Source organism: Ambystoma mexicanum, chromosome 12, assembly GCF_040938575.1.
Source record: "Ambystoma mexicanum isolate Mex_15411 chromosome 12, UKY_AmexF1_1, whole genome shotgun sequence".
Lineage (NCBI taxonomy): Eukaryota > Metazoa > Chordata > Amphibia > Caudata > Ambystomatidae > Ambystoma > Ambystoma mexicanum.
Genome location: NC_090936.1, coordinates 633592010 through 633604680, shown reverse-complemented (window position 1 = coordinate 633604680; position 12671 = coordinate 633592010).

Here is a 12671-nt window from a genome sequence, read left to right as displayed (position 1 = left end):
GGAAGCAGTGGTCATGACAGTCTTCCCTATAAGTGCACCCTGGATCAACACTCTTTTCTGACTCTTTTTGGACTTACCTCTAAACTTACCTTACTTTATCCAGAACTCTAGCGACTCTTCCAGAACCCACTTATCCCTTCCTGGGAATTCAACTTGTGTTCTAACACAAATAGGTATCTTACCTTTCTGAAGACATCCACAGGTAAGACGGGGAAGTGCGGGGTGGGAGTTAGGCAATCCTGCTAACAACTGTGTGTAACAGTTGCCTTGTTTTTTCTCCCTTATAGCTCTGCTGTCTTCTCTCGCCTTTTTGCCTGAGCCCTCAACCTGACAGGTTTTAATACCCTGCAGGCGGTGCTCTCAGAAAGAAAGTCTATATTCTTGAGTGGCATATAGTTCCCCTAGACCACGCGCGGTGCTCCGTGGAGCGTGACACCAGGTGACCTAGATCCACTTACATCTGCTCAACTGATACAAGTTATGGAACCCTACAATTTGAAAAGCTAAGTACTAGAGCATTAGACTCCTCAGTAGCCACTAAGGGCTCTATTGGGTTTGATATTTGTAGCAGCAGGGACAAAATTATTCCCCCATTTGAAAGAAGTAGGATACCCACTGATTTGATCCTAATTGCACCACCTGAATCTTATATTAGATTAGCTACCAAATGTGTCTTACTTCATGATGCCTTCAAAGTATTAGTATGGAAATCCAAAAGCATGCTTGCATTCTAAAAAGCATAAAAATTGGTGTATTTACTCACCCTGTAAGATCATCTTTAAAAGTTAGACTGTTAAGTTAACTGGACAAAAATCATCAGGCCCTGCTGTAATGCAAAACTTAAGAGAACAAAATCACAATGTGTGTGTTTAATTGCATCCCGGGAAAACTGTGTCAATTTAATGAAGAAAATACAAGTCATAGTCCACATCAGTTGCACAGAAAAACTAGAAGTATGGCATGACAACTGCAAGTCTTATTATGTTACACAAATGTGAATGAGACACAGCTGGATTGGGAAAGTTATTAACTCTTTGTCTAAACTGCAAAGTAATACTAAGATGCAACCTTGACAGAGAGCAAGCTTCAGTTCATGGAGCCATTAAATATTTATAATTTGCTAATGCAAAACTAGGTTTGTCGTTGCTTAAGTGCTTAGTGTAGGTCTTGGTGTTGTACCCATGAGAAAAGTCAAATACAATTTAATTTGTGTGCAAATATGTATCTATTTTTAGATGTTTTAGCTAAGTGAGTAGTTTTTTTTCTCCAATGAGAATTTTTTTCTCTCCACATTATGATTATATGTACAAACCTAATTGGTTGAGTACTAGGAATACATTCAATATTCAAATAGTGCTATTATGAAGATAAAAACACTATACTGATATTTTATTTATTTTCTATCATGAAATATATTGCATTGTCTTTTACAGATGTACAACTGATTCAACAGAGAAGATGAGACATTCTTAAAGAAATAAGGTATTCATGTTTCTGTATCGTTTTGCCATTTTCTCTTATAATGTACATATCTCAAAATACAACATATAAGGAGTACTAAATACACACATAGACACATTTGTAATTTTTGTTAAAAGTTTTTTATAGGCGCGGAAACGCACATAGTGATGTGATTGGTTGAACCACACACACATTTCATAGCGGAAACGAATGGTGTGCGTAACCCCGACTACACTCTGTCCAATCATGGCCTTCCTGATAGCGTGGGTACAATGACATCTCAGGTAGTATCCACAAGTGCAGATGGTCATAGCTGCAGCTATGATGAATATGTATTTTGTTTAAATATGTATTTATAACTTGGTAGTTAGTCCTGTTAAATTCTATTTTTAGATATGTTGAGTGTATTGTTTGTACAAATGTACTGTAACACTTTAATGAGTTTCTATTCATGTATCATAACTACAACTGTAAACATTTTTAAAAGTTAAATAACTAAGCAAACAGTTTTTTGTAAAAATATTTCAAAGGTTTTGTTACAATGTATTACTCACCTTAACATCCCTGAAACTAAAGTTTTTTCCTTGAAAAAATATATATATATATAAATTGATAGCAGGTTTACAGAAATAAGAATTGCCATGCTTGTCAAAATCTCAGTAAAAAAGCGCCCACACATGCAGTCATTGCGTCAATTCATTACTTAGATTTCTAAATATTTCTAACATCTATTCATAATACAAAACAATTACATTTTGAAAACATGTTTCTTTCCACATGTGACCACTCCGATACACAGTATTCCTCTAGGAAATTTCAAACACTTGCATACCGGGTTTCTCCTTTGCTAGAAACTCGCCAGTTGTGTTTAAAGGTGTCCCAGCAGCACGGATCGCTCGGCCCTCTGCTTTCCATATCAGAGTTCCAATTGCTGCCCATTAGGTACTCCTGCCTAACCTTTTGAACACAGAGGAAAAAGCACTTTGAATTCAATGAATAGGGACAGCCTCGCCACACAGCTCTCTTTCAAAATTTTGGTCTGCTCCACGGAGCCCCAGCTCCCATGTCATGCTTTCTTAGACCGTCTCCTTCTGCAGACTTCAGGGTCTCAGTGTGCCTCTTTACCACAGTTCCCTGCTGCTTCTCTTGGCCTCTTTGTTGCTGCTGCTTCGACTCCGCCTCCACATCCACCTTCCCCCTTTCCTTGAATTGGGCTACTTATATACCCCTGCAGCCCATTTCACAGGCTGCAGGTGTGAATTTTCAATTAGCCTTGCCTGACCACAATTAAAGGGACATGACTGACCCTTACAACTCTCAGCAGGCATCTTCCTCGTCACAGTATCAGAGTGGCAAAAGAGCCTAGTCTTCATTGCTCTTAGTTGCCTCTTCCTTGTCCCAGTACTGTAAATTGCCATATGTGAAGGAATGAGGGGAAATGGCTCACAATAGCCCATGAAGGTTGTGGAGGGGTTGGATTGATCATCAGTAGGAAAAGGGGAATACCATGTCCCCCCAAGGACACCCTGCTCCCAGGCCCCATGGACACTCAACCCAGGTGGTCCTCCCTCGCTTGTCCACCCCAAGGGTCAGGATCCAAAAGCATTGGCCTTTCCCTGGCCACATGCGTATAGGAACCAAGGGGACTAGGTGTGGGAACACCTTCAGGTGTCTCGCAATATATATATTATATATATATTATATATAAATGATATATGAACTTTTGATATAGACACTGTGGAGGGACTCAGGAAGTTATTTAAACATGCATTTTTTAATGACTTCCTCTCTGTGATCAAGCGCTCTGGGAGCTCGAAAAGCGTTTCCTCCCCCTTTGTGTTCTGTTTTACTGTGTGCTGCACTAATAAACTTCCAAGGTTTTCATCCTGGTTATTTCTTTATTTTTCCTCAGCCTCTATATTGATAGCGGGCTTACAGAAATAAGACTTGCCCTGCTTGTCAAAATCTCAGTAAAAAACGTGTACACAGGCATTCATTACATTGATTCATTACTTAGATGTCTAAATATTTCTAACATCTATTCATAATACAATGCAATTACATTTCCTTACATGTCGCTTATCAGCCAGTATAAGTTATACTTTCACTACACATTTTTAATGAAAACTACTTGCCATTTATTTTCTTCAATCTCAAAACAACTATTAATATCAGCGAAATGTTACATAGAATGATGCATTTGCTAAATATATATATACCGTGATCTGCTTGTCTTGTGCACTTTATTTGTGGCAAGTTGAGAGTGGTACGGATATATATATATATATATATATATATATATATATATATATATATATATATATATATATATATATATCCGAATTGTTCGATGCAGAAACACCATTAGTTTGAGTAGTACTCACGTGACGGATCCAAAGATAAGAAGCCAAAAGTCTGAAAGGTTTAAAAGGTAGTTTAGACATTATTGAAAAAATATATAAGGATTTCGTTAAAAATCATCCTCTCATTTAGTTGTGTGCCAGCAGATGCACAGCAGTTGACACGTTTCACCACAAATCCGTGGCTTGATCACAATGTCCCCCAGTGTGCACTGCATTCTTTAAAAAAGTGAATTAGTGAAAAGTGAAAATGGGATTTGCACCTCACCAAAGCATTTCAGCCATGTTGCATTGGGTTGTGAAATGAAGAGTGAAGCACTGGGAGAAATGCCTTGAAGTCGCAGGGAGCTAATTAACACATTATAACTGTTTATCCCCAATGTTGTAAACAGCGCTTGTCAACACACATTCTTATCATTTACCCAAATTTCAAATATATTTTCCCTTCACGTGTAACTTCATGCCAAATTGTCATTAAAATGCATGGTGCTGTAATGGATAGTACATATCATTAAGCACTTCCAAAATCTATTTCACATTTTGGTCTGGTTAAAAATAACATCAAATCGGACTTGAAGAAAGTCCATATTGCATTTGGACAGACAGTTCCGATCGTAAATGTATCTATTAATTAACACATTCTGTAATGCTAGTATTCCATATACATAATGGTCTGATTGCATGTGCTTGTAAACCCAATAATAAATCAGGTATCAAGCCATTATGTATAACTAAAAGAAAGCCATTGTTGCACATCACTTCACTTTTAGTAGGAGATACATATACAATCAGACCTTTAGGTGCTATCAAGAAAAGGGTCTAGTACTAGATTTTGAAAGTGACTAATGTATCAGCCAAGTAAACCATACAAATTGACAGGTAAGTAGTCGACTGTATGCAATACCTAATACAGTCTGTTAAAAATTGGTTGGCACCCCATGTAATCGTAGAATGCAATTTTGTATCGGTTAATCAAGTGTCTAATGCACTGACTAATATGTCACCAATTTATGACAGAATCCAAGCACTTAAATAATTATCAATTGATAAAACACGCCAATTATAGATAATGAAAGTGTCCAATGCTTGAATTTAAAGTGCCTAATGCATCGGCCAGTTAGGCCATGTGATATGGCAGGTAGACAATCAAACTAGATGCAATGCCTAATACAGTCTGTTAAGAATTGATTAGCACCCAACAAAATCCTGGAATGCATTTTTGTATCTGTTAGTCCAGTGTGTCACGATCCGCTTCCTTTGCTCCCGTTCGCACCACTTGGGGGCATGATTTGGGGTTTATTCCATAATGGACTTTCCTTCCAACCTTATGCTACAGTGCTGTGATGAATTGGGAGTGCTAAATCCTTATTTGCCAAACTACTTCCCTTCCGGATCCATTGCAGGTTTTTGCCAGCCAGTATGCTGCTTTAATCAAATGACTATGCTTCCCAGAATGCCTATCCCCACTGCTTCATCTCCACCCTTGCAGGACAAGGCTGGGTGGAGGATAGGCAACACCTGTGGCTGCAGGTGCAGCAAGCAGCACACCTGCGGCGTATGCTCGTTAAGCAGGTTTAAAAGCCTCAGTTTGCTTCAGTCCAGTGCTGGTCATTGTTGCAGTGTTCCTGTTGTGACTGGCCCCTTGTTCCTGGTTCTTAGCCTTGTGCCTAGTTCCGAATTTCCATTGCTTGTTCCTTATCCTTGGATTTTGAATTTATCTGCTTAATTGATTTCTGCTTCCCAGATTTCCCTTCTGTCTTCCCCTGTTTGCAGGAAGCATTTCGCAGTGCTTTCCCTTTTGGTGCAGCCCAGTTTACCTGTGTTCTATATTTCTCTGACTTGTCCTTTGCTGCTGTATACCTTGATGCCTTAGTCTTTCCTCCTTTTTAGATTAGCGTTCTGCCTTTTTTCCTTGGATGGGTGGGGAAGGTTTGCCCTTGTAATTTCATTTTCCCTGTTCCTGTTCCTTTACTTTTCTTGGAATCCATTCCATATTTCCCTTGCACCTCTGCATTTACTTTCCATTGATCATCAGGTGTGGTGTGTGGTTGTAGCTAGGTCCTGTGTGAATGCCTATGTTTTCCTCACTATTCTGTAATCACTATTCCTACTTGCCCCTTGTCTTGAGTCTTATGTATTTAGTTATCCTCCCATTGCTGTTACAGCCTTTCGGGGTCCCTGTTTGATCAACAGGGTTCGTGGTCTCGCTGACATTCAAGTGGTATTTCTCGTCCTCGTGAGTACTGTTTTAAAGTTTCCTTATTTAATACCATCACGAGTGTTAGATCACAGATCCTGTAGTTGCTTGCCCTCTATGTGGGCTTAGCGCTGTCAGTACCTGTAATAGCAATTGTGGGTAAGGAGCTTGCCGACTTTCCTTACAGTCATAAGGAGTATTCTAAGTGCTTACCCCACATCCCTTTTCATATATTTGTATTGTTGTCACACTTTGTTTGCACTCCTGGGTTTAGCATACCTGAGTCTTGGTTCCTGTATGTATGTTGTTTGACTCAAACCATTCACTGTGTGATAGTGTGCACATTTCCCTTGCCATATTCACTGCCTTTGTCCTTACTTGACAGATTCCTGATACAGTGGCCCTCATTACGACCCTGGCGGAGAGGGGTTTACGCCAGCGTAATGCATGGCGTACCTCTCCGGCAGATTAGGACTTTCCGTAGCGCCATGGTGATTTTTACGCCCGGATTTTCCGGGCGGAAAAATCCATGGCGCTACGGGTCCCCTCGTTAATTACGCCACCGTATTCTACGGTGGCGTAATTAACGCCTTCCCCACTCCCATTATACCCTATGGGGCAAAAATGGGAATGGGGAAGGGTAAATGGGGATTGGGGACTTACCGCCCCGCCAAGGTCGGAATGGGGCGGTAAGTCCGCCAACCCCCATGGCGGAGTGGGCAGCTCTGTGCCATGGTCCATGGTGCAAATTGCACCATGGACCTCCGCCAGGGTCGTAATGAGGGCCAGTGTCTAGTGTACTGACGGACAAATCGTCAATCTATGGCAGGATATAAGCACTCAGGTAATTGTCTATTATTGAAACATGCCAATTATAGATAATGGTCCTATGCATTTGTATGGTAGGACTATTTATGCAACCTATTGGATCCTCATGGTACTGACAGTGGGCTAGGTGTCAGTTTGTAATGAACTGCTAGTAGCATCAACTATTCGTTAAAGAGTTTCCATGTGAAATTGGCTTGTTATGTAAATCGTATTTAAAGAAGGACTATGTCTTGTTTACTACATAAATCCTAATTATTGAAACAGTCGGCATCTAATAGGCTGAAATAATGGCTGGTGAGGTGCAACTTGTACCCTATCCTTAACTGGAACTGTTAAAAATGGTGATAGAACAGGAAAAAAAACCTGCAAAAAGACCACACATAAACCATATATTCTCCCTGATAGGGGAACAAAATATTCGTAGCTGAAAAATATTCCACTATGCCAAATATGTCATCTAATTCAGGCATTTAGAGACATAAAACAAAATGAAAGTTAGCAATTGAAAATATAAAATGCCATATTTTGGATATTTGTGAAAGAAGTAATCGGTTGCACATGAATAAGTCCTATTCCTATGTCTAATGCAGGGGAGAATCATATTCACACACCCTATTTATTAATAGGTGTGTGAGTAAAAGGCAAAGGACTAATTCTCCATTTAAAAGTTTAAAAGATACAATGAATGAGGAAATTACTCCACTCCCAGAACATATCCCAAATAAAATAGGTCCAACTCCTCTGCCATCAATCAGATGAAGATAGGAGGCAGGTATGTTTAAAAAAGAACCCGGTACTCAAATTTAAGAAAGTGCAAACATTTTATTTTGTAGGTCCATAAGTCAAATAACCATTTTAATCAATACTGACATGGACAAAAGCAATTAAAATACCCATGAAAACGGGTAGAAATATGCCACGCGTTCCGTCCTACAAAGGACATCTGCTATCTGAAAGGCAGAAATGCTATTTGTTCTTATTTAAATGTAATCTCACTCAGCTTTGAATAAAGTGAAAGTAGGATACAGTTCACACTAACATGCTACAAAATCAAATTCCAATTCTGTTGGTGATAGTTTATCAGCCACTGCATGATGTCAAGGCAACATGCTAAGTTTTCTACAATAAAGCAGATTTCACTTTATATAGAGAGGAAGCAATGTTGTATCTCACACCGAAATGTGAGAACGTTCTGATAGGACTGAGACTCCACTAGTGGCAATCCCTCTCAGTCCACTCACTCCCAGGACTTAGCAGGGAACTTATATCTCATTACATTTAGGGAATTTCCGTACTTGCTTTTGAATAACTCTTGAAGGCACAGAGCCAGCAATGACCCTTAAGAGTTTCCAGACAATTCTGAGTAAGCTAGGCAATGTCTGGTCTCTTTCTCCCTCCTCTGGGAAAATAGCTCTGCCTCAGGTAAAGACATTTTCAAGCTTCCTCTTGGATAAGGCCCAATCACCACCAGATGCATTCCAAGCTCAGCACTCACTCATTTTGGGTAGCTGTTAACTTTTCGGCAGCCTTCATAATCCTAGAGCACCTCCCATTCCCTGTGTGTTTCTACTTATATAATGGGTAATAATTTCAAGCTATGTCATGGTGAAAAACCACTTTTTAACTGTCCAAATTATCCCATTGGTTTGCTTAACAGGCTAACACTCCCAGGGAATACTCACCTTAATTTTAGATAGATTGATCATATTTATGCACATGTGGCTGGGTGGGACTGTAAACTTTGGACACAGAATCATGCTTTATCACATATCTCATTCCCGCAACATGACACATCGATGACATGTTCAATTTTTTGAATTCCCACAATCCTCACAAATTCAGAGACACACAACAGGTATGTGAAATGAAATATGACTACATGATTAATATTTAGGATTTCATTAATTATCACAATAGTGCCCTTACTCTAATTTTATAGAGGAAAATCTCCCCATTTCAAATCACCTTTTTTAAAAATTCTAAACCTTATTGTTGTGATTTGATGGCTAAAATTGTTTTTTCATGTACCGATTCAAATGGTCCATTGTATTTCTTGTGTGTGCCAGTCCAATACACCATGTGAGCAGCCCACAGGGTCCCTTAGGGAAACCTTCAGTTAATTATTGATATATATAGATGCAAGGCCTCTTTTGTTTGAGCTCCCATTCATATCACAGATGGTAGATTTAATTAGCGAGCTATTGTCGTTGAAATATTTAAGTGCAATTCAGCATTTGAAGCACCAGTCTTGGAAAACAAAGCTGTATACCATCAGGTCACTTTAGAGTTGATCTCTTGAGAGTACCATGGATTTGCATCTGTTGGGATGTAAAGATGTATTTGTTTAAGAATATGTCTCATGTGATGAGCATATCTGGGTGGGGCATTCCATTATTCAGAGGTCCTGAATAGATGGGTCTTTGTCATAAGGAATGTAATGTGTTTTTTCATGGCTAATAAAATAGGTTTGTTTTCTCAAGACAGCCAGGCTATTCCTCTAGGATTTCAGCCCTAACCCTGTGCGGGGAAATAGCCATAAGTAAGAGGTCAGAGTCAGTGTGGGACATGCCTCTAAGTAAAAGGCCTGCGCTGAAATAATGTGGGACATGAGGCTTATGGAAGCAAGGTAAAAAGGAATGAGATTTTGCATCAAAGCATCCAGATTCTTAAAGATGCTAACTGCCTTGCATAAGGGAAAGACACATTGCAATGTTTTATAAACACTTGGAGAGCTGAAATAACATTCTCAGAAACAACGGTCCACAGAACCCTAAATAGGATGTCAGCGTTGTGTGCAGCATTTGCAGTGAAGCAGATTGCTTTCTGTCATGAACAATAAATAAAATGAGGAAATCAGTGTTTTTCCTTTAAACTACAAATATGCTCATCAAAATGTGTGCAAGACTTTCAAATATGAACTTGGTTTCTGTCAATCATGAGCCTATCACAGGAGAAATAACAATGTACAGAATCTAGAAGGGGATGTTGAACTGCAGTAAAATGAAGACCTTTCAAGGCTGAAATCAACCAAAATTACATTTTGATTTTGCCTCTAAAGTGACACTCTGCACAGCCAGATGTGCACCAAAAGCCTCTAAAGATGCAATTAAGATGCCCTGCTTTTACCACCGTATGCAGGGAACAACTTTGCAATGACACTTCTCCGTGTTAAAATTGTGTGCCTTTCAAGAGTCCAGGTTAAAATGAAATGTGAGTTAAAAGGCAATTCTGGCTCAGTGGGTGCAGGCCATGGGTTTTTCTTTGCTTGTGATTTCTTCAAATGTGAACCTAGATTCCAAGGCCCCTGTTGTAATGGGGATTTAGGCCTGGCTCACTTCAAACATGAGGGTCCTCATTTAAAAATACAACTTTAAATTCCATCAGAGATCAAATTTGCAGTGGAAGACCAGATAACGGAGGTCGGTTCCCCAGCTTTTATCATCCATGTCACTCAGGTCACAATAAAACTTGAATTAGTTGGCCATTAGCTCTTGGAATGTTCAAGCTAATCCTAACACATCTTAACACATGACCTCTCTTGATGTCACAGCCAGGAACAGGCACATTGCAAGGGTTGGGGCCAGGGTTAAGGAGGGGTTTGACTGTGCATTGTGTAACATGGGAGAAATGGTTTTCATTGTGTAAAATTGTTATTATTTGTTGCACAATACTCATGGTAGGATTTCTGAAAAGGTGTCAGCTAGCCGCTTCTGGTCACCCCAAAACGATTTTTGTGGGACCTACATAACAAACGTTAGTAATACAAATGTAATGTGGCCCTCTGTGTGAAGTTGAGAACCATAAAAGGTTGATTAAAACCTGCAAAATATGTTTCATATGCTGCCCACCAAAGGCCATATTTTTCAGGGATATAGTTTTGGAGTAAATGAGGAAAATATTTATCTTTGCAGCAGTATATCACACGGACGAGGCTTATGCGATTCAACGAAAAATATAGTGTTAAAAAATTCCTTCATATGTGTCAAAATATGGAGATCAAGGGCACTTGACATGCAATGTGATGTCTATGTCTCTGAGCAAAACCAAGCCCCCTGTCGAAGGAAGATGATGGAGTGGTCTTCTCACCTGGTGTCCCAAAGCACTCCCACATTTTCTGGAACTATCAGCACACAGGTGGGTTTGGGGTAGTGAACATTAACCTATCCCTTCTGCTGGAACTATGACACATTAGTGATGTAATTTGCCCTGTAGCTAAGTAACTCCACCTCAGATCAGGGCGTTTTCCACTAAACCCTGATGTGAGCTGCGGACAAAATCTGGAAGAAGATCCCAGCACTAGCAGTGAGGCCTAATCTTGCAGAGGAGCCAGGAGACCTAGCAGCTGACTTGGGACCCCTTGGAGAAAGGAGGACATCCTTGACTGACCCCATTGGTTGCCCCAGCAGTGGTGCTTTGACACTCCCTGATGTCCAGTCCAGACCCCTCCTGTAAGTAGAAATTCCCCAAGCCATAGATTGCATAAGCCCTACATTCTTGTAACATTGCATTAGATAATTCCCCCTTTCAAAATCCCCATTTGCCTTTGTAAATCCTTAGTGTATTTTTCTAAGCAAATCAATTTGTTTCCCCATTTATTTCACTGGATTTGGATTGTTGGAATTCAAAACCAACCATCTTTTACCAGTGTATTGGAATTGTTATACTCTTAAAGTGTTGCCCAAAAGAATTAATCCCATTGTGACCTGAAGAAACACATTTGTCCATGTGTTTCAATTGTGTCCTGCTAAACGAATTTCCATCTGCAGCTGTATTTTCCCATTGCATCTGTCATCCTAACCCAAAACTGATTTTCTTCTTGTGAGCTACCCCATTTCCCAGAGCTTGTCTGTGATTTTAAGCATCAGTAAAAATGAATTTCCATTTGCATTTTCTTTCCCCTTGAAATTGTGCTTAACATCCCAAAAACGATTTCCGCTTCTGTTCCTCTTTTCCCATTATGAGGTAAAAAGGGATTTCCATTTGCCTTTTCTTTCCCATTGCCCATGTGTTGATTATCCTAAAACCGGTTTTCCCCTTGTGTGGTGATAGTATTCTCTAAAGGCCCTGCCTATCTTTTGACTGTGAGCAGAAAGAATTCCCTTCTTTTCAGTTCTTGTCCATAGCAATAGTGATAAATAATTTAAACCCCATTCTTCCATGGCTTTGTGCCAAACGAATTTTACCATTTCCTTTCTGTCTCCCATATTTTTTCTGTGGGTACCACATCAAAACCGATTTTCCCCCTGTATTCCTGCTCCCTGCCACTGCCTTCCATTCAAAGGAATCAAGTCCAATTGATGTTTGAGGGTCGCAGGTGGAGTGCTTAACTATTGTGCTATCATTGTGGTTCCATGTGTTAATATCCCGGCAAACATATCGCCATACAAGAGTGGCATTGTAATTTTGCTGCAATATTAACCAATTGAACTGGCGGGGGACATCCCTGCAACCCCCATATCATTTTAAAGGGAGCACTTTCATTTACCCGAAAAATTATCCCCACTAATAATATCACCTATGGCCATTCCTGACGACCATATATATGGCGATATTATTGGTGGGGATGATATTACCTGATACCATCATTGTGTGCCGAATAGTTTCTTCTATTTTGTCATGAAAATGGAAGATTTGTGACAGTATATCTTAACCTGGTCGCTTTATAGAAGTAATTTCATTTTTGTGTTGCCACAACATTGGTGGCTGATGTAAGCTGTTTATTCTAATATGACATTAAATCATAAATTAATAATATCTTATTGATACACACCGGCCTGGTTCCTAGTCTAGTGTGACACTGGGTTTTTGGGGAGGTTGGGTGCAAG